Genomic DNA, 20,873 nt, shown 5'->3' on the forward strand with positions numbered 1-20,873 from the left:
CTTCTCCAGCCATTCTTTGTGTGGACACCGACTGGACAACATCGTTGCTGGACGAGCTGGACGGCGAGGAATCGAGTGCCTTTCTCAAGGCAAGAGGGTGGAGGTGGTAGCGCTTGAGTAGAGTAGAGTTTTCAAAGGGCCTTTCTCAAGGCTAGAGACGAATGAACTGCAAAAGTTTAAAGTCTCTATAATACAATACCTTACCTTACCTTAGATCTTCTCCATACACGTCGAAAGTATTCGGGCTGCTTCGACATCTTTTCGACCTCGATGAAAAGCAAAGAAGAGCAGGTGTCGAAAATGTTGGTTTTGGCCTCCAGGGTATTTTATTTGTTACTCAAAAATAGTATTAACATAATTTTGTAGAGCAGAAAGAGTTCTATCAAACTCACGAATACTTCGAGCACTTACCCTTTGCAAAACAGCAAACAGATTGTTGTAAAACAAAATAAATATGAAAACGCTATGAACTTATTCCCCAACCCAATACTTTTGCCATGGCAAGTCGCATCGAATGTCCTAATGATTTTTCTTGCGAACATTTTATTTTTCGTTGCCAAGGCTCAAAATATAAATAGTAAATCTCGTATCTGGCTATCTGGCTATCGTCACGTCTCTAATAAAACATCTATTCATATATATTATTGACTTTCAGCTCCCACTATACCTAATCTTAAATATGCGATAAAAAAAATCTCCGATCAATCCCAATAAAGTGAGATGATGATATCGAATGTGCGTGACTATTAGCGCAGAAAGTGCTTTCAATCAGGGCTTATTGGTTCGCATGTTTCGAGGAACAAGACATCCATTGAAGTAGGTGGGTAAGCTTTGTTGTCATCTCCCTCCCAATCGGATGGAGACCCTGAGAACGCTGTGAATGATACTGAAACTGAAACGAACTCCGGGTAAATAGTACTCTGGGGACAGTGACATTGTTTGCCCTTTCTTTACTAACAAATCGTGCAGATCCTTGTGGTAGAACAATTAACAATGAGTCGTGCTTCCAAACCAAACGATAATTGAATTCAGGAAACGAAATGGCGAAATAACACCCACAACGGATTTGTCTGGTGCAAATTAAACTGTCGTCCGTTTGGCCAGCTGCCCCGGTGAGAGCGATGATTGTTTATCCAGCAGAGTGAGTGCCCACCCGAAACGGAAGTGATGATTGATTTCCCAGCAAGATCGATGTCCGACAGCGAACGCCAATTTCATCGTTACGATTTCGGGATTGGGAAGTGACCGTGCTGGATCGTGAATATTGCAAACTGCTGTCGGTCAGAGCCGCGGAGAATGACTGAATGGTGGATGTGCATATTTAATTTTCCCGTTGGGCTACCAACACCTGCTGATTCTCGGGTTGTGCAAATAGATTGGCTCTTGTTTGGGAAAGGGAAATGTTTCGCTTTGGTTGTAGTGAAACTACTGGAAGTGCCGTCATTATTGATATACATTGGTGATGGCAGTATCCACCAGTGGTGTAGCGTTTTGGTTCCACTATTTCCAATGTTCACAATAGTTAGAATTGTATAGTTTGGATGGGATTCTGTGATAACTTATATGTATTATAAAACTTAAAAATTTCGAAGATTATTTGGTCAAATAGCGTGTTGAAACCATTGTAAATATAGAAAAATCTAACTTTCTTACTATTTACTGACGACATTTAATGATTAAAATGAATTTAAATAGAAATTAATATTAATAATCACGATCTAATCTCGCTTTTAAGTGCGTAGAAATACAAACATCATAAATTTTGTGTCGCATGAGCCAATGCAGCTTTGCTTAGCTTCTACAAATAAATTTATCAATTATATACTGGAGGTTGATACCAGGATAAAACTTTACACATAGTTTTTCATGTTGAATCGCATATAGATTCTATTTTCCATATTGCTTTCCCAAAATGGTTACGATTTCACAAAGTACAGGTCGGATTCGATTATCCGGAGTATTGATTTGTTTTTCACTCCGGATAATCGAGTCAAAACAATTTTTTTTCTTTATTTGTTTTTTTTTTGCATGTATATTTCGTTTTTTGAAAATAAAAGAGGAATTTGATTTTTGATTCATCCCCTTAAAGTCAGAAAACACCTTTCTCACATGAAAAAAAATAATTTATCCAGATTCTCTCAGGAGGTAATAGACGATCATATTAAATGAAAAAATCCTCCTACGCATATGATCGAATTTCAACAATGACAGAGTTACATAACTTTTTTTTGTTTCGGACTCTGTTGCATCAAACTGCCTCTACATTAAAAAGCACGCTACAGAAGACGATTCTGATACTTTCATTTGAAAGATGAGAAAATTTAGTACAGAATATGGTAGTGGAACAACTAAATTAGTGAATTTTAATAACATTTTGGAAGTGAAACAATTAAAAGTTAATAATTTTTAATGTGTTATTATTAATTTTATCCTAAAAATTTATATTAAACTAAATTGTTTCTATCAATTAAAATGAAGTCCTTTAACCGCTCCACAATTTGTTCTTTGACGCACAACTTCTATCTTTCTTAATTTGGCTGCAATATCGATATGAACAATTCCTGGTGAAAATTCAAGCAAAATCTTCAAAAATCACGATTTTTACTCCACTGTACATGTAATAGCCACTTAAACTTCGCCTTAACGTTGAAAGGTTATATTTCTTCATGAAATAAGCCATATTTGAAATATAAAAAAAAATCCAAAATGAATATAAATCGAGTCCAAAATTGTATATAATCGAGTCCGACTTGTACTGTATTCTATTAGTCAAATTATTTCATTTGATACCAATATTGAGGGGATTGCAAAAAATACAGGGTGCGGCAGCATAACTTCCCTTTATAAAATGCGCGCCATTCAGTTAGTTGATGTCATAGCGGAGCGCTAGTGGTCTCATTCAAGAGGGAATACTGTAAAGTTTTGCCCCGATACGGTTCAGTCGCCATCATGCGTTGGAATAGTGAGAAGCGTGCCTTTGCCGTTGAGGTTTACTTTTCAAGCGGATGTTCGGTTATTGCAACACAGCGTGCTTTTCGGAATCGCTTTAATTTAGCCCCGTTGGCTCCCGTCCCAGGCCGCAAATCAATGGGGGACGTCACCTAACAAATTTGATCTTCAAAATAAATATTTTCCGATGCATACAATAGTTTTTATTGAGTTCTGAAAAAGGGAAGTTATGCTGCCGCACCCTGTACATAGTCAAGCCCTTTCATTTGATACCCATATTGATGGGGCTGTGAAAAAAATATATATGGCGCCATCTTGCGGTGGCGGCCATTTTGGATTTGCATTAATAACTGTGTTCTACTAGCCAAGCCCTTTCATTTGATATCCATATTGATGGGGTTCTGAGAAAATGTAAAATCTGCCATTTTGTAGTGGCCGCCATCTTGGATTTGCATTTTTCATAAATAACTGTGTTCTACTAGTCAAGCCTTTTCGTTTGATACCCATATTGACGGGTGTCCGTTACGGACCTTCCGTTGTCCGATCACGGATCCTCGTCTTGAAGCGACGGTATCGGGGGAGAATTCTCGGTGGTGGGACAGCGACTGATGCTGTATCAACTTGCTGGTGTGAGGCGGGGAATTCCGAACGGTGGGGCAGCACCTCAGACTGCAACGGTGAGCGGTGAAGCGGTGAAACGGTAGAAAACTTTACTGAAACTCTTCGAGCCTTGACAAAGGCTTTTGTTCGGGGTCGGCTCAACACTGCAGAGAAAGACTCGTGGCACTATAACAATTCACTATTTATTTCGACTGTTTTATACAGAGTTTGGAAAGGAAATGAATATTTTGCGGCAAGTGTACCCGTATTTATATCACTCGTTGGGTAGCGGTTGCTACTGTCAAACTGATTTGATGTGATACTGCTGATCTCGGCTTGTTGACTCCACCCATATTACGTTGGACGCAACAATGGGGTTCCGAGAAAATATGTAATCCGCCATTTTGTAGTGGCCGCCATCTTGAATTTGCATTTTTCATAAAAAAATGGATTCTACTAGTCAATCCCTTTCTTTTGATACCCATATTAGATATTCAATATAGAATTATTATACAAAATATTCAAAATTTCCGCTAATTAAAAATAAAATACTCCGGATAATCGAATCCCGGAGATTCGAGTCTCCAGATAATAGAGTCCGACCTGTATTAAAATTTCATAAATTTTCAAAAAACCACATCTCCATTTTGGTGAGTCCGACACGGTTCCATTATACGTCAAACTCTGTTAACCCTCCTGTACTCGCGTGCAAAATCATAACACGTATACTCGCGCACGGTGTCACAGACCGAAAAATGAACTTCTCTGTAATGTTGCCATTGTGTATTTTTCAGGCTTTATTGGCATTTATTCTAAGAAGAGGGTATGATTAAATGAAAAAACTCAAAAAAATACGTTTTCTTCGTCTTTATTATGTTTTAATAGTCATCTAATTCAGCCTCCTCAAAATAGAGTAATTTTTGATACTCCAACACAAATAACGGAATTCGAATTTTTCACTCTTATTAATTAAAAGTAAGCAACTGAATATAATTCATGGAAGTATAAAGAGCAATAATATAACATAAAAACGTATTAATCGATTGTGGTTTAATTGGAGTAAGAATCAGAACATAGCATAACTGCATGCTCGAAACAAACATATTTTTTACATTTAATGCAGTTGTTGCGTGTTTTTCAGATCTTTTATCGAAGAGAAGAATGTATACCGACCTTCTAGATAATCACCAGATGATAAAGGTTCTGGAATATAAAATTTGCATATTTCTAATATTCTTTGTCTCTGTGTTTTTTGTAAACTAAGAATTAAAGCCTTTTTATGGATAGGGCATAAAAAGACGATATAAAAGGATTTGTAGGAACTTCCTTTTCTATCTCTTGTTTTCTTGTTGTAAAAAATATCCCCGAAACTGTAACTGTTAAAAATTACCCAAATTACCATAAGTCACCGATTAGTTTATAGTTTACTGTTTACAATCCTTCCACAAGTGGAATTGTTTCACAAGTGTGTGTGTATATGTATGACCATTCTATACGAAATTATACGAAAGTCAAACATTTATATTTTGCTTTTGAACGTATGAATCTAATGAGGAATATATCGACGAATAGTTAATATTAGGCTGTCCAAAAGTCCTGCGGTATTTCCGCGAGGGGTCGTTGTAAGCGCGTAGTTCTAGTTGTGTTCATTGTATCGAGTCATACTATAGCTTGTTGGAAAGGTATTTTTGCGCGCTATAATATAGTCCTTGACAGTGTTTTGTTTGGTTAAGTCGTTCGTGAGTTATAGTGTCGCAAATATGGAGCAAAATAAAGAGAAAATCCGACATATTTTACAGTACTACTATGACAAAGGCAAAAATGCATCTCAAGCTGACGCGCCGGAAGCTCCGGGAGCTCGGATGGGAGGTTCTTTTGCATCCGCCGTATAGTCCGTACCTTGCACCAAGTGACTACCACCTGTTTTTGTCCATGGCGAACGAGCTAGGTAGTCAGAAGTTAGCCACAAAAGAGGCCTGTGAAAATTGGCTATCCGAGTTTTTTGTCAATAAGGAAGCGAGCTTCTATAACAGGGGTATTATGAAGTTGGCATCTCGTTGGGAACAAGTCATCGAACAAAACGGCGCATATTTGACTTAAAACAGATGATTGTAACTAATTTTATGAACAAATGAAAATTCAAAAAAAAATACCACAGGACTTTTTTGACAGCCTAATATATGGATCCGTTCAATCCAGTTACATAAAGGACTGGAATCAAATAAGAATAGTCCGGTAATGATCTTATGCATTATATTCAATAAATATTCCACGCCACTAACATTAATTTATACATTTCATTCAACAATATTCTAGAATATGAAAAAAAAACACTTGTCCATATTTTCTGAGAAATGAACGAATTATTGATTTCTCGGTCCGACAGACCAATGCGCGAGTATAGGAGTGTTAAATTAGAAGTGTTTTCCAACGAAAATATGCAAAAAAATTGAAGGGGGAATGTTTTGAGTTTTGATAAAACCTTAGAATATTAAATTCAATTTTTGAGTAACATTTTTTGACAGTGCATTTGAAATGTAATTTTTTTTTATTAATAGTTCGTTAATTTTCCATCAAGTTTTTGGAACATTATATTTTAATCAGACATCTGGATTTCAGGTTACAATTTCATGAAAAAAAAATCAATGATTTTGGACACACCATTTCAAAAATCAGGTGTAATTTCAATTGGTCAAGCTTCTATCATGAGTACCAAGCTTTAAAAAGATCGGAGAGGGTCGGGTTTAAAATTGCTGTTTTTGGTCGATTTGGCGTGGGTTTATTCGAAAATACCTTTACACAATCCTTGTAAAAGGTATTTATTTTGTACTTCTCTCTCTCTCTCTCTCTCTCTCTATCTCTCTTGCTTCTCACTTGATGAACGCTTGCTTGTTACTTGTTTATCTCTTGGTTGCGTCTTATATACCAACATGGGTACTTGAAACAACTATTAGATACGTTTCCGTTTGAGCATAAAAATATACCACCGTGCATACTTGTAGAAAACATCAGGTGTTAGATAACTGGGGAATGTTACTCCTCTACTCAACGAGTTTTTATTTTCAATCTGAACATATACCTTCCAGAACAACTAACCAAATCTTCAGAATTACCCTAAAACTCAAACTAGATAGATTCGTATATTAAACAACAACCTCTGATCCGAACCGAGTGCATTTCTAGCCAATGAGCTCGGTTTTTGTTGTTGCTCTTCAATCTTTTTCCTCAAAATTTCATCGTTTTTTCTATGATTCTCCCCATTTTCTTACTTCATGGGTGTTTCGCTGAGTTTCGTAACCAAAAACATTACATTTTGTTACTCTTAGCATATTGGAATAATCCATTCCGTCCAGGAAACGCCCGAAACAGCACTAATTTTATATAGCACACATCCGACCGAAGAAGTCAATGTCAGAAACTGCCTTAAACTTTCCAAGAAACGCTACAAATTTAAACTCCATCCGCGGAGACGCCTCATCCATCACGAAACGGTGAAGGAGAAAAAAAGCTCTATGTTGATAGAGGTTAATCAGCAGGATTAATACCGAGTCCCTGTCTGCCATTCTTTCCCGACGAAGGTTGGATCACTTTCAAGATTCTTTCCCTCCGCCACAAATTGCTACAGATCCCGTGAAAAATTTTCAACAAACAATTTGGCGGCAGGCAGCGGAAACAGGAGAAAAAAACGCCATGAGACAGCGAGTGAATTGGTTGCTATCAGCAAGAGTATTTCCAAACATTTTTTATCGTTTGCCCCGGGGTAAGCAAAGAAACGACACGGAGTCGCTATCGGATGATAAATTAGGTGGCCACTGTGAGTGCGTTAGGACTGGGTTTTTTTCCTACTTGTTTGTTTCCTTCTGAGACTGAAGTTGTTCGTTCTGCCTCATTGGATTTCTGTGCTCTACACAAATTGCTTCTGTGAACGTCAACCGCGAGCTTTTCGAGAATCAATTTAAGTTTTCAGCAGCTCTTCATTTTGCATTATTTTTGTAATCCATTGTTGTTTCAATTTCAAATGACAGTTGGAACGGGAAAGGAAACAATATGGTATTCTTTTTTTATCGTATACCGAAGGGCCAACATCATTGATAATAGTAGCATATCCGTTTCCTGTGCTGACGTTCCTCACAAGGGGGAAGAAATGAAATGATGAGAAAAGAACTTACATAATGACCGAGTTGATAGACCACAGAGGGAAAAACTTTTCTAATGAGGTTGTACGGGACAGCCAGCTGTTCGTGCAAAAGAGGGTTCACTTATTGATATAACTAAGGCAGGCAGGGCAAGATGGTGATGGTGGTTTTTTTTTTGTATGAGCAGCTTGGAACAATGTTAGGATTTTTGTGGTTATGTATCGTATCATTTTCGCAAACTCTAGCGCACGAAGAAGCGCTTCGACGATTAATGATTTCAAGAGCACTTGTTTTGTCTACATTTAATAGCGACGAAAAAAAGCTGAGTAGGGAAATGGAAAACTATCTTATTTAAAAGCAATCCCTCGTATTCAGCCATCTATTGTCCAGATTGAATTTGAAATTGAATTCCTAGGAAACCATCAAGATTTTAGATGCAAAATTTAAAAACAATCTTAATAGTTTATAACAGTTTGATACAAATTTTTATTTACAATGATACTACATCCATTGAAGACTTCCGGCTACACTGATTTTTGTCAAGTCCTGCTCCACCTGGTCCAACCATCTCGCTCGCTGGGCTCCTCTGCTTCTTGTTCCTACCGGATTCGATGTGAACACCATCTTTGCAGGGCTGCTGTCCGGCAATCTTTCAATATACCCTACCCATCGCACTCGTCCATCCTTGGCGACTTTATGGATGCTGGGCTCGCCGTAGAGTTGCGCCTATTCGTGGTTCATTCTCTCTCTCTCCATGCTTCGTTTTCCAGTACAGCACCGTATATTGTTCTGAGCACTCGGCCTTCGAAAACACCAAGTGCTTGAGAGTCCTCTTTGAACATTGTCCATGCTTCTTTCCCATAGAGAACAACTGGTCGATTAAGGTATTTGTACATGGTACACTTCGTACGGGGTCGAAGTTTGTTGGACCTTAAGGATTTGCGGTGCCCATTGTTGTCAGTTTCTATCAACAAGCCAGGGTAGACAAATTCCTCTACCACCTCGAGTTCGTCGTCGTCGATCACAATACTACTGTCAAGAAGAATTATGTTATGGTCAGTCCCTCCTGCTAGCATATATTTAGTCTTATTTGCATTGATCCCCAACCCAATCAGCCCTGTTTCAGCCGGGTGTACAAATCCACTACCGCCGCATGTGTTCTTCCGATTATATCCAAGCCGTCGGCGAAGCAGACAAAGTGATTAGACTTGTTGCAAATCATGCCCCGCATGTTGAAGCCCGCTCTCTGCATAACACCTTCCAGCGCCACGTTGAAGAGCAGACAGGAGACTTCATCGCCCTGTTGAAGTCCCCTGTGAGCAGAATTACAAATAATATTTAAAAAAAAATGGAAGATGGATTGCTCCTCAAAAAACTGGAACAGAACTGGATCTTGTGAAACCGTTTTATTTTAAGAAGTTCAGCGTTGATTTGTTAAAATTTCCTTTTTTACTTATTCCAAAGCTTGAGAAAAAATTCGAGGGGTTGTATACGAGAGACGACCGCTTAGGACGCAGGACTACACAATCTTTTTTTTTAAATTTGTTGGTTTATCATTTTGGATATTATTTACGAATACGTCGAAATTTTATAAATAACTCTTTAGTAAAAAGTTCAGGGGACCCTGAAAAGGTTTAATGGCTTGCGTGGTTTTGTAGACTCATTCCGAGAAGCAACGATTCTTTCTTGCATTTGCGAGAAAAATACACAAATTGGTCATATGTAGCAATTTGTTTCTTTATATCAATGCACGCATTGCACTGAGTATTTAACGAGTACACGAATAATGATTATTACTATGTTGACAGCTGGATGCGTAGATGCTGTCTAACAATAGGTACCTTGCTGGTGGTATCGGTTCTGAGCAATGGGGTGTTGCAGAACGAATTCCAATGAATATTTTGAATCTGGACATAGATTCATAGATTGGGACAATACCTAAAGCATTACATTGTGTCATATGGCTGTAATTTTCCAACGAAATCAAATATCGAAAAATCTTTATAGGGCAACATTTCTGAGGGCATAATCTTCCCAAAAATGCAATAAACAAAAATTCGACTTTTTCGATCTTCCAGAACAGGGTCCCCCTTAATTGATCATTCCTCCTCGGTCTGTTAGACCTATGCGCGAGTATAAGAAGGTTAAAATTGCCGATATTCGATTATTTGACTTAATCTAACGATTAACCGACGTCTCTACGCACAACCGATTTCTTGTTTGCATTTATTTCGACGTTTGTTTCATTCGCCCCAAAGTACGAGTAAAGGGTGTGTCACATCAAATTGCATCACAGAAAAAACGCTGTAGAAATTCGCTCAGTAGACCGATCCTTTTGAAAATTTTAGACAGTAAAATAAAAACTATTAAACAACTTTTGGCATTTTCTTTTTATTCATACTTCGAGCCCAAGCCCGTATGCTCGCACCTTCCTCCTTACCCCGTCCATAAGGTTCTGTACAACGTCAGGTTGTAGTTCTTTATGAACAGAAATCCATTTTCTCTTGAAGTCCGTCTCCGATTTGACAACTTTTGGGTTCTTCCGGAGGGCCTGCTTCATAATCGCCCAATATTTCTCTATTGTGCGAAGCTGGGCGGGTTCATTTCCTTTGGCACGAAGGTGACCCCGTTGGCTTCGTACCACTCCAACACGTCCTTTGAATAGTGGCACGAAGCGAGATCCGGCCAGAAGATGGTCGGGCCCTCGTGCTGCTTCAATAGTGGTAGTAAGCGCTTCTGTAGGCACTCCTTAAGGTAAACCTGCCCGTTTACCGTGCCGGTCATCACGAAGGGGGCGCTCCGCTTTCCGCAAGAGCAGATCGCTTGCCACACCATGTACTTTTTGGCAAACTTGGATAGTTTCTGCTTGCGAATCTCCTCCGGAACGCTGAATTTGTCCTCTGCGGAGAAGAACAACAGGCCCGGCAGCTGACGAAAGTCCGCTTTGACGTAGGTTTCGTCGTCCATTACCAGGCAATGCGGCTTCGTCAGCATTTCGGTGTACAGCTTCCGGGCTCGCGTCTTCCCCACCATGTTTTGCCTTTCGTCGCGGTTAGGAGCCTTCTGAACCTTGTATGTACGCAGGCCCTCCCGCTGCTTGGTCCGCTGGACGAATGAACTTGACAAATTCAGCTTATTGGCGACATCCCGGACCGAACTTCTCGGATCACGTCTAAACTGCTTAACTACGCGCTTGTGATCTTTTTCACTGACGGAGCATCCATTTTTGCCGTTCTTCACCATCCGGTCGATGGTTAGGTTCTCGAAGTATCGTTTTAGTACTCTGCTGACCGTGGATAGGACGATTCCCAGCATCTTACCGATGTCCCGATGTGACAACTCCGGATTCTCGAAATGAGTGCACAGGATTAATTCACAACGCTCTTTTTCGTTCGACGACATTTTTCCAAATTTACGAAAAATTGACAGTTAAGCATGGCCAACGTGATCTTTACACTCTTATCTGATTATAAGCGAAAGCTGAAGATATAATTCCTAAAAATTAAATTTCTACAGCGTTTTTTCCGTGATGCAATTTGATGTGACACACACTTTATCATAAAAAATGTTGACTTCATCTTCTAGTTGAACTATTTCATCATTATTTACTAATCTCATTCAAACAGCAACACAATGAAGTAATATAAGCTATGTTCTTTATCATGCTTCGATATAACGTACAAGTTTCAAAGTGAAATGAACGTTATATCGAAGTTCCCTTGTACATATTCATAGAGAAAAACTAATAATATGTTCAATTACAACTGTCTGAAATTCCGAACACCATTTTTATCACTGACTCATATTTCGAACAGTAAAAATACAATTTCAAAAAATCATAACTGTTGAACTACTACACTGATTCAGATGATCGATATATCAAATTAAAGCCAATTAGCTAGCTTTTTATACTCGCAAAAAAATTGTATTTTGTTTTCGTAATTATTGATTGTATTTGTTTTTTATAATTAACATGGTCCAAGGGCGCTATATTTTTGATATATATTCAAAAACGTGATTTTTATCGTTTTTGAGTTATGATTTTTAAAAATTAACTGATGATCCGAGAAATTTAATTTTTATTTAATTTTATATTTCATATGAAACATCAAAATCGGTAGATTTTCTTTTCAGAGTACAAAACCTAAAAGTTAGTGGGTTTTCAAGTCTTATTCAAGTCTTATTGATTGTATTCCAAAAGTGCATAATAAACTTGATTGTTTCTATAAATTAAATTCAATATATTAAATTAAATTGAACTTCGACATCTAACTCCTATATTTTTTTTATTCCGCTGTAATATCATTTCAAACAATTCCTGATGAGCCTTCATTTAGAATCTTCAAAAACCACGATTTTTACTCCATTGTACAAATTTGTATGTAGGTGTTTTCGGGGCCGAGGAAGGTTCCCTCCCCTCCCTCTCTGAGGAGAGGGCTGCCATACAAATGAAACATAAATTTCTGCATAACTTGAGAACTAAGCATGCAAACGGAGCCAGGCATATGGAGATTTTAGGGGGCAAGGAATGTCTTTATTGTGATTAAACAGTCCTTCCCCCCCCCCCTCTTTGAATGAGGGCTGCCATACAAATGAAACAAAAATTTCTGCATAACACAAGAACTAAGTAAGTAAACAGAACCACATTTGACATGTGAAGGTTTCAGGGGACAAGAAATGTTTTTATTGTGATTCTCCACGTGAATGTCGAAAGTATTGATAACAAATAAAATCCATTTTGGGTGGAACGAAGTTTACCGGGTCAGCCAGTAATAAAATAAAATAAGGATATATATTGAAAATAAGGATAATTATTGATTTGAATAAAAAATAAATAAATAAAAATTCACGCAAAACTATTCGTCAGCACATTATGGAAATTATCATAAGAATTTCCGTTTTGATTTCCTACATAATTTCAGTAAGGTGAGGATGAACAGTTCTGCGTGGAATTGTTTAAATGCTGAAATGAAAAACACATAAAAAACACACACCGTCCGATTCACATACGCTGCGAAAGTCCCGCCGGACATAAACAATTATTCTGCATAAACTGATTTTGACATGCAGTAACGTAGTTTCAAAGAGAAACTATTACACCATCGCACTTTTTTCCGTGGCGGCTTCCAGTTGAGCTAACATCGGTCGCGTAAACATTGCTTACCGTTAATATACACGTGAGCAACGTTTTAACCGGTCTTCCCTTCCCACGTTTGATTTTTTTTATGGCTCAAAATTTGAATTTTCATTCGACCATGATATTTGAATTTTCAATTCGACGAATTATCATTCGACCATGATAACTCGTGGTTTCAATTTGCTCTTGATTGATGGTTGATCATACTCACCCTAATATTTACAATGTGTCTCCCAGTTCGGCATATCTGAAAAATAAAATAAAATGAAAATTCAATAAACACGACTAAAATTCTACACTTTTAAATAACGCGAACTTCAGCGCGAGCTCGTAATCAATCAAATTTAGCACCCCTCTGTGAACGGCGGCAAGCGAGGAAAATTGAACTTAATTGAATACACTAAATAAGAGGCGGCATTCGCTGCTACGTGTCACTGTAGCAGCATTCAATGGTCGTAAAAATCGTTATCACCCGCCAACTGTTCCCGCCAAACATTTTCGCCGCCTCCACCTCCTCAAAGGACGTCTCGAAAGACTCGCACGTGCGATTCCACCAAACAAAGTGGAAACCTCCGATCCCACCACATCGCAGCACTTGGGCTCCTCCAAACCGAGCCTTCTGTGTGTCCGACGGAACTCCCGTCACGTCCAACGCTCTCTCTGGATGGATCATAAATCACACATTTCGAACCAATGCCGATCCTAACCGAGAACGAACGGACTTTTCGCGCCATACGCATCCAAACCTCGCTCGAATATGCGAAAGTCATAAATTGATTCATATTTGGTGTTTTCTGCTCTGTTCATTTTTATTGGCGGGTGAAATAAAACCTGTCGATAAGCGTTCAATTGACACCAGTTGCCACAGAGCGACAAAATACTGGAGCCATATTATGGCACGATGATGAAACGTGGCGAAACAGTTGGGGAGAAAATTGTGTTTAGTCATGTTTGATTTGATAAACTCGCGATACGATGGATTGAGATTAGGATTAATTGTACCGATGTTAGGCAGGATCATCGTCCTGCGCGGTTGTGAAATATACAAATTCATTGTGTTTTAATTTGTGGAGAACTGATGGCGACCAATCATGCTAATGATCGGATAGAAGTTAACACCGAGATGACTTCATTATCGCGCAGCGTCAGCATAGCCACCCATAAACATCATCCCAGACAAAGTGCAGAAGATCATAAATTAGCCACCCAGCGGACAGCGGACAGGCGGGCGATCGAGACATAAACATTGACCAGACGGATTATCGAGAACGGAACTTTCCCAGGAAATCGATAGCATGATTTCATCATGCTATTTCACAACGACGCATCACCAAATCAATATAAATAGAGCAGGGCCATGATTGTAGAGTCAGTTCTAGTTCTAGTTCTAGTTAGTTCAAGTTTAAGTTTAGTTTAAGCAAAAAGTAGAACATAGCTCTAAAGTAAAAATATTTTTTTTTCTTTTATCTTAGAGAAAGAAAATTAACTGGCGCCCGAATAGGGACCCAGAGTGTGCAGTGATAGTCATAGTGTGGATTCAAGTGTTATGAGTATTACAACGTTAAAGTGAAGTAGTCCATATCACAAGCACCGGAATAGTACAACTGTTAAAGGATTTGTACATCCGGACTATCATCAACCGCTTAACCCAATCGCAACAAGGCAGCCGTACGTAACGTTCCTGAGTAGCTGGTTTATCCTGAGGAAAGGGATCCAACGCGACGTACTGAGAAGGTGAGCAACACACTCCAGGTTCCTGCTCAGCAGATTCCATTCGCACCCGGCGAAGCTGAGATAAAAGGTAGTAATAGGACATCGGTAAGGACCATCTGAACACGCGTACCGGAGCTTGCTGAGATCACCACTGATAAAGGATTGGTGGCCAGAAGTACGTTGTCCCGCAGTCTCAAGGAGTACCCTCGAGATGTTCAGGCTAATCATGTAAGTCAAATAATTTTATTTTTTTTATAAAAATACCGCATAAAGCGAAGTGAAATATAAAAATACCGCATAAAGCAAAGTGAAATATAAAAATACCGCAAAAAGCGAAGAAAAATAATAATTATCAAAATAAAATTATACCACACAACATCACAAAAATTAAAATAAAAAAATATAAGAAAATTAAATAAGAATACGAATATACGAAACAAATAGAATTAGATAACGACCCTCTTTAAATAAAGAGGAAGAATTATTTTAAACAAAAAAAAAACGACCTTCTTTTACTGAAGAAGAAGATTATTTAAAAACTTACTAATATTTAAGGAAAATTTTTAACTTTCAAAATTGATCCTGACAGCATTGCCGACTTATTGCAAAATTTCCATCTTAATATGGCTCAACAACAAATTCAAGATCTGATCAATCGAGTAAATGCACTCGAAAATGCAAGACCAGGAATCGCATTTCAAGAGTTGGATTACAGTGATCCACCACTTTTTCTCCAAAACGCAGACGGAACACCCGTTAACCCAGAGTCTATCGAGAAGCTATCTGATTTGGTGAAAGATTTACCGATAATTAACGGCGAACCAAATGAGGTCAGCATCTGGATAAATGACGCTGAAGGTTTAATCAATCTTTACAAGCCTCATCATCAAAGTACAACTGATGAAAAAAATAAATTTCATATGGTATGTAAAGCCATAAGAAGGAAAATTCGAGGTGAAGCGAATGATGCTTTAGTAGCATCAAACGTTAACATAAATTGGCTATTAATTAAGAAAACACTTTTAACATACTATGGAGAAAAGAGGGATCTCGGTACTCTCGATTATCAATTAATAAGTTCAACATGGTCAAACTCTTGAACAATATTATGATAAGATCAATAGATTGCTCTCACTTATGGCCAACCAAATTAAAACAGATCCTCGATTTCAACATACTGAAGCCTCTCGTGCTATGATTGAGAATTATAATGATAAAGCTATCGATGCTTTCATACGAGGTCTAGAAGGAGATGTAGGAAAATTCTTGAAAAATTACAAACCTGATTCATTAGCAGCCGCATATGCTTACTGTGTATCTTTCCAAAATGTAGAATTCAGAAACCAATTAACAAGAAATAGAACTCCAACATTCGCTAGTGTCCCAAGAAACCAAATTCCATTACCACCTCCTATTCCTCCAAAAAGAAGACCTGAAATTACTAATTTCAGATTACTCTTTATACCTCCACAGCGACCGCTTCAATATAATAGACCTTTCCAAAACAATTATCCACAAGGACCTCAACGATATCCTAATAATCAACCAATGGTACCTCAAAGAAATAATTTCAACCAACCTCCTCAACCCCCCAGAAATCCTTTCAATCAAGTCAATAAACCTGAACCTATGGAAGTAGACCCTTCCATTAGAACAAAACAAGTCAATTACAAAAATAGACCCCAAATTTCTAACCAATTTAAACCACCACTAAAAAGACCCCGAATGTATAACATAAATTCTGTGAACCAACCTGAACTTGAACAAATAATAGAAGAACATAATACAGAAATACCCGAAGAAATGGAACATGAACAGCAAATCGAAGAAATGATGTCTAATGATTCTACTTTTGAACGCTATATGCAACAATGGGAACAAAATGAAAATTCGGAAGATTTCATTGAAGAAAATGTTGAATTCAATTTTTTAGGCTAAAGTCAACATTACCATATTTCTTATATTATGGTAATCCAAACAAACATTTGAAAATTTTAGTCGATACTGGATCAAATAAAAACTTTATTCACCATCGCTTTACCCAAATTGCACATACCGTAAAAAACCCTTTACAGTTTCATCAGTCGGAGGAGACATTCTAATCAACAAATACTCACAAGGTAAGTTCTTTTTACCATATTCTAATCTAATGATTAAATTCTACCATATGAACGAGTTAAAAACATTTGATGCAGTAATAGGACATGATACATTAAAGGAACTCAAAGCTATAATCAATACCTTCAAAGAGAAATTGATACTTCCAGGAAATCATGAAATACCTTTGTTACAGCATAAATGTCAAGAAATAAACAAAATTCAAATCAGGAATGAACACCTGACAGCAGAAGAGAAATCAAAATTTGATATATTTTTAGGACAATCTCAAGATTTATTTCAGCCACCTGATGAAAAACTACCGTTCACCACTAGAGTTGAAGCTGAGATCAGAACAACAGACGAGAATCCTACCTACAGCAAATCATATCCATATCCACAGGCATTAAAATCCGAAGTGTGCAAACAAATAGACAAACTTCTCAAGGATGGAATTATCAAGCAATCACGGTCCCCATACAACTCACCAATATGGATAGTACCCAAAAAAATAGACGCATCTGGAGAAAGAAAGTATAGAATGGTAATAGACTATCGACGACTCAACGCAAAAACAATCAGTGACACTTACCCAATTCCAGAGACATCTGTAGTTCTTGCAAACTTAGGTGCAAACAAGTATTTTACAACTTTGGATTTAGCATCCGGATTTCATCAAATCCGAATGGCAAAAAAAGACATTGAAAAAACAGCCTTTTCTGTTAATAATGGTAAATACGAATTCGTTCGTATGCCATTTGGTTTAAAAAACGCTCCCAGAATATTCCAAAGAGTAATGGATGACGTTTTACGTGAACACATTGGTAAAATTTGTTATGTCTATATAGATGACATAATAATCTTCGGTAAGACTTTTGGCGAACACCTAAAAAACATTAAGACAATCTTCGAAACATTACGAAAAGCAAACTTCAAAATACAACCAGACAAATTCGACAAATTATACTGACCATATGCCACTTACTTTTACGTTATCCCCAAAAAATAGTAATGCAAAGCTAAAACGTTGGAAAGCATATCTGGAAGAGCATGATTATGAGTTACACTATAAACCAGGAAAATCCAACATTGTAGCTGATGCATTATCTCGAACCCAAATTAATTCATTAACCGCTACACAGCATTCATCTGATAATGATGACAGCTCCTATATCCCATCTACAGAAACACCTATTAACGTATTCAGAAATCAATTAATTTTCAAAATCAATCCAAGATCTAGTTACGAAATGAATATTCCATTCGAAAAATTCAAGAGACATATATTTTGTGAACCACGTTTTACAGTAGAATTTTTAAAAGACAAATTAAAAAGATTTTTAATACCAGGAATAATAAATGGAATTCTAACAGATGAACCGATAATGGCAACAATACAAGAAATATACAAAGTAAATTTCAATTCACAAATTGTAAAGGCACGATATTCACAAACACAGGTTACAGATATAAATGAAGAAGAACAACAATTAGAAGAAATAAAAAGTGTCCATTTCGCTCACAGAAATGCAAAAGAAAACGTACTACAATTAATAAAGCACTTCTATTTTCCAAAAATGAATAAATTAACTCAAGACTATGTAAAAACATGTGAAATTTGTAAAACTGAAAAATATGATAGAAATCCACAAAAGTATATCCCAGTTAAAACTCCAATTCCAAATTATCCAGCAGAAATTATACATATAGATATTTTCGTTTACATTCAAAATGCATTATTTATATCATCCATTGACAAATTTTCCAAATTTCTAAAAATTAGACCAATCAAATCAAAATCTATTGCACATATCAAAGATGTATTAATGCAATTAATATATGATTGGGATGTACCCGCACAAATTGTAATGGATAATGAAAGCGCTTTCGTATCAAATGTAATGGAACAACAGATTAAAAGATTAGGAATAGAAATATTTAAAACACCAGTACATAGATCTGAAACAAATGGACAAATAGAAAGATGCCATTCAACAATAAGAGAAATAGCTAGGTGTATAAAAGCACTAAATCCAGAAATAACTATAAACGAATTAATACAACAGGCAGCCCATAAATATAACAATTCGGTTCATTCAGTCACAAATGATACTCCACATAATATATACCAGGGAACAAATATAAATAATTTGCCATTAGAAGAATTTAACAAACAAAGAGAAAAATTACACGAAAGAATAATCAAACTTTATAAAGAAAAAGAAGAAAAATTACCACAGAACACATATCCAAGTTATACACCAGATACATATGCTTATGAAAAATCAAATGATATATCTAAACGAAAAAGTAGGTACAAAATAATCAAAATCAAAGAAGATCATAACACACATGTAATAGACATATATGGAAGGAAAATTCACAAAGCAAATTTAAGAAAACCCTAATTGTAAATTCTTTTCCATCTTTTCAGACTCGCCATCTGCGTGTCTATCGTTAAACCGATACTGCAAGTACATGACCTCACAAACAACCCACTAGCAATTATACCGTTAGGAGAAGCTAAAATCAAGATAGGTTACATCAGAATAATACACCCAATCAGTTTACTGGAAATAGAAAATACAATAGCAGGCATGAACAGAGAAATTCAGAATCACCCTTATCCAAACACATTGTATGAATTGATTCAGATAAAAAATTATAAATTGTATGAAACATATTTAAAATTAAGACCCAAAACAAGAAGGACCAAAAGATGGAACACGATCGGAACCGTATGGAAATGGATAGCTGGAAGCCCCGACGCAGAGGATCTACGAATAATCAACAGCTCGATGAACGCCCTAATACTCCAGAACAACAAGCAGGTGATGATTAATGAAGCCATCAGTAAACGCATCCAAGAGATAACAGACGTCGCTAACCAAATATTAACCGTCGAAAGCGAAGGACTCAAAAACCACTCCATGGAAATAAATCAGCTAGTCCTCCTATCAAACCTCGATTCACTACAAAATCAAGTTGAAACATTAGAAGAAGCCATACTCATGGCAAAACATGGCATTCCTAGCAGCAGAATATTATCGATGAGAGATTTTCAAACAATTACCACTTTTCTGGACAATCACAATATTTATGTCGCATCATATGAAGAATTACTTTCAATGTCAACACCTCAAGTTACCTTGAACAACACACATATAGTATACATGTTGAAAGTGTCCCAAGTATCAACAAATACGTATGAGTACAACTATATTGATTCCACTATCAAAAATAGCAAACGCATTTGGATAAAACAAAATTACCTTTTGCAAAATCGAACTCATATTTACGAATTAGAAAAACCATGCGAAAATTCAGAAAATCTATATCTCTGTGAAAGCTATTTTCTTAAACCGACATCAGAATGTATTCACAAACTAATCCAAGGCGAACATTCAAATTGTACTTTCGAAAAAGTCTACTCCACAGGATTAGTAAAAAGAATCAGCGAAGCAGTTATTCTCATCAATGACGCCAAGGTTGAAGTGACCTCCAATTGCAGCAATTCAACTCAAGTACTCGAAGGAAGTTTTTTATTACAATTTGAAGATTGTAACATCTATATCAACGGAGAACTTTACGCCAATCTCGATGTCAACATTCCAGGACGACCTTATCATCCCATAACAGGTCTAATTGTTCATGAAGCGCATATCATTGATTCACCTTCAAATGATTATCTTCAAAACTTAACACTCGAGCATAGAGATACATTAGATACTCTAAAATTAAAGAATGAGTCATTACAGTGGTCATTGAATTTATTCAGTTCATTGGGAATTACGACAATAATCCTCATCATAACCGCAATAGCGATATTTTTCTTTCTCTCCAGAAGATCAACCACGAAAATTCAAGTTCAACTTCCAGAAGAATCGACACAAAACATCGCATTGAATGAGCTAAAGTCAGCAGAACCAACGATCGAATTATCGGACGAGCGGAAGAAAGAAATCGAGAATTTTATTAATATGCCATCACCATTCCGGACCGTTAATCAACTTTGAGGACAAAGCGATCAAGAGGGGAAGAGTTAACACCGAGATGACTTCATTATCGCGCAGCGTCAGCATAGCCACCCATAAACATCATCCCAGACAAAGTGCAGAAGATCATAAATTAGCCACCCAGCGGACAGGCGGGCGATCGAGACATAAACATTGACCAGACAGATTATCGAGAACGGAACTTTCCCAGGAAATCGATAGCATGATTTCATCATGCTATTTCAC

The 20,873-nt window shown here is 37.1% G+C and overlaps 1 protein-coding gene across 7 annotated transcripts in view; it reads right to left on the reverse strand.

The window, feature by feature from the left end:
- Positions 1-20,873, reverse strand: part of LOC129767479 (orexin/Hypocretin receptor type 1-like) — a 430,709-nt gene that overhangs the window by 335,470 nt on the left and 74,366 nt on the right. For 6 of the 7 annotated variants that reach the window (XM_055768444.1, XM_055768441.1, XM_055768442.1 and 3 more), the window contains one exon: positions 13,034-13,069. The exons of the other annotated variant lie outside the window; for it this stretch is intronic. The gene's annotated coding sequence lies outside the window, so the exon portion shown is untranslated. The remainder of the gene's footprint in view (positions 1-13,033; positions 13,070-20,873) is intronic. 7 annotated transcript variants of the gene reach the window in all.

The sequence above is a fragment of the Toxorhynchites rutilus genome, chromosome 2 (assembly GCF_029784135.1).
Source record: "Toxorhynchites rutilus septentrionalis strain SRP chromosome 2, ASM2978413v1, whole genome shotgun sequence".
Classification (NCBI taxonomy): domain Eukaryota; kingdom Metazoa; phylum Arthropoda; class Insecta; order Diptera; family Culicidae; genus Toxorhynchites; species Toxorhynchites rutilus.